Below are 3,053 nucleotides of genomic sequence, written 5' to 3'. Positions count from 1 at the left end.
AGCATGAGAAGTTGTGGCAGTAGAAACGGTCGAAGAAGTCAAAATAGCCTCGAGCGAAGCAGTAGCGGCAACGGTAGGAACATGCAACTGAGGTTCCATTGGAGCAGACACAAGAAAAGAGGCAAGAGGCGCCTCCTCAGAAATTAAGCCAAAGTTTTCATCATCAAACCCACGAGAAAAGAGGTGTTCAGTAGAGTCATAGGGTGCTGTAGACGCCTCTTCATTAGAACTCACTAAAGTAGTACTTTCAGGCTCGAATATAGAAAAAGGAAGAGGAGGAGGATTAGCTTCATCATTTGATATGACCCGTATTCTGGCCCGTGGCTTACGAACCAATGAGCCTTCATCCCTCTCCTCTTCATCTTTGGAATCCTGTGGCCTATCAACTTTTCTTTTTGTTGAGGAACTCAAGATTATTTCCTACGCTTTTGCTAGAGAGAGACTTGAAGCAGTAGTTGATTCAGCACTCACACCTCGAATAGGAAACCCTAATGAAGAAAAGGGTTAACAAATCCTAAGATAAGAACGAAAATAAAGAAGAAAGTGAAAGAGAAAGTTACCGTGAGTCTTAACTTTCCATCCAAATTTATTTGAAAGGTACTTCCAAGACCTTACTTCCATAAGGAGCAATTGTTAACAATTTTTATACCCAACCACGAAAATCAGGAAACTCCTCAACAGTTCTCATGGTTGCTGAAAAAGAAAAGTAAAACAGTTACGAGAAGTACAAGCTCTTCACAAAAAAGAAGAGAAATAAAGATTGAAAGAAAAATTTACGTGCAAAGTTCCACTTCTCAGGGAAGGGCATGTACTCTTCACCTACTAACCCACTAGTGGGAGCGGCAACGAATCGGGCGTACCAACCACGATCTTTATCATCCTCAGGGCTAACCAAAACTCTCTTACTTCTCGCCACGAGAGTAAAAATCCCAGGATGGGATAACTTGGGAGAGTAGAGATAGATTAGATGGTAAATGGTGAAGGGTAACTGAGCCAGATTTGACAAATACCTAAGGCTGCCACATCTCTCCATACAATAGGGCCAATCTGTCCTAAACACACATAAAAAACAACAGAATTCAACGATGACTGGGTCAATAGGAGGTCTAAAACCTAATGTGAAGGGATTTGTATACACAAAAGAAAAACCAGCTTTGAAGAAAGTGATCCTTTGGTTTTCATTGGGGACCGGAATTGGGAAATTAAATTTCCAATGATAATCTCTACGTATAACATAAATCAAACCCTTCGTAATCTGGGAAGGGTAAACATCACGATCATGAGAAGTCATAGAAGTGACTTGATTCCTATTCGATTCTCTATCAGAATAGAAGGAAAGTTCAGTAGGGATGATCTCATCAACCGAAGGTTCACGAATGGGTTCACTAGAATCTCTATTTCTAGCAGAAGACCTATGTGAGAAAGAAGCCCTAGCTCTAGAAGACAATGGAGGAGTAGAACTAGGTTGAGAAGAAGAACCCAGAAACTGACCCTAAACTACGTAACCTACCACCTCTCCTACTTCTGGTATGAGCAAGGGGGAGTTCGTCTACAATAAGAACTTTTCGAGGATCAGGGTTTGAATAAGACATAGTTGTATGAAGAAGTAGAACGTATTGAAGAAAAGGATGTGGATAAAGAACACTAAAGAAAACTTTTTCGTGAAAGTAAAAGCAAAGGATGTATTTATACGCAGAAGCAACCGTCATGCAAAAAAGGTAATGATGGAACCACCATTATGAAAAATGTTACTTCGTAATTGATGCAGCCGTAAAAAAAGCCCTAGAATCCGCTGAAGAGTGGCAGAGCCAATCGATGAACACCACGTGTCACGTGCATTAAATGGAAGTGACATACGACGCACCAGTTCAGAAGAAGGTATAATGGCACGTGAGAAATGGCGGCAAAAACTTTAACTGAGATCCACTTCCCAAGTATTCAATTGCTAAATAATTGGCAAGTGGGGGGACTATCTGTATTGGGAAAAATAAATATTACACGTGGAATTAATTATGTGGCTGACATGGCAAGACACGTGGATCATTAGAAAAGTGACAGCTAGAGAAGAGTACTTAAAAAGATGTGAGTCTTAATAGGTACGAGCAAAATGTCTAAGGAACGAGAAGAAATGGTTGCTCGAGTCTCTTCAATAATTTGAAGAGACACCGGTGGAATGAACCAAGAGAGTAAAAAGGACAGATTCATTGGTCTTCAATTAATGAGCAAGAATGATTACAAACGTTACGGAATCTTCACGAAACAGTTACAATTACCAATTAGAAAGTTTCATTAGTGTCATTAAATGCTCATAATGATTTGATCATAAAGGGAAAAGACGTTGTACTTAGAGATGACTATAGAAGGGATAGAAATGCCATTTGTATGGACATGTTCTGATTATTACTGGAATATAATTATTTACTTTCGCTTTTATATTGATTACTTTGCTATTTCATATTCTAATTTTCCTCTCTTATTACAAAATCATTTCTTTTCTTGATTATCAGTAACACGAGAAATAAATATTATTGGGACTGGACTGAAAAATTAACATACTCGAAAAAATCCAAAAGACCCAATATCATGCTTAATGTCACATTTTATAGTATATGTAAGAGTGAGGAGAAAGGAATGAACCTTAATGTAAAGCCTTTACAAGCAACAACTCCAAAAACAAACGATTGAAATTACATCAATTAAAAAGCTTTGAAAATTTGAATTCGTAAATTAAATTTTATAAAATTATTATTTGTTTGGATTAGATGTTATTGTGAACGACTGAGAATATTTTTTGAAGTTTATATCTCAATTTTGAAGAAGTTTTGTGAAGATTCGAGTTGGTTTTGATTGGAATTTCATATTGAAACTCAAAGATAACGACATAAATAAATTATATGTATTTTGTATTTGGGGTGTAAAAATGAACCTTAATGTAAAGCCTTTACAAGCAACAACTCCAAAAACAAACGATTGAAATTACATCAATTAAAAAGCTTTGAAAATTTGAATTCGTAAATTAAATTTTATAAAATTATTATTTGTTTGGATTAGAT

Source organism: Nicotiana tabacum, chromosome 7 (genome assembly GCF_000715075.1).
Source record: "Nicotiana tabacum cultivar K326 chromosome 7, ASM71507v2, whole genome shotgun sequence".
Classification (NCBI taxonomy): Eukaryota; Viridiplantae; Streptophyta; class Magnoliopsida; order Solanales; family Solanaceae; genus Nicotiana; species Nicotiana tabacum.
Note: the sequence above shows the minus strand (reverse complement) of the source record.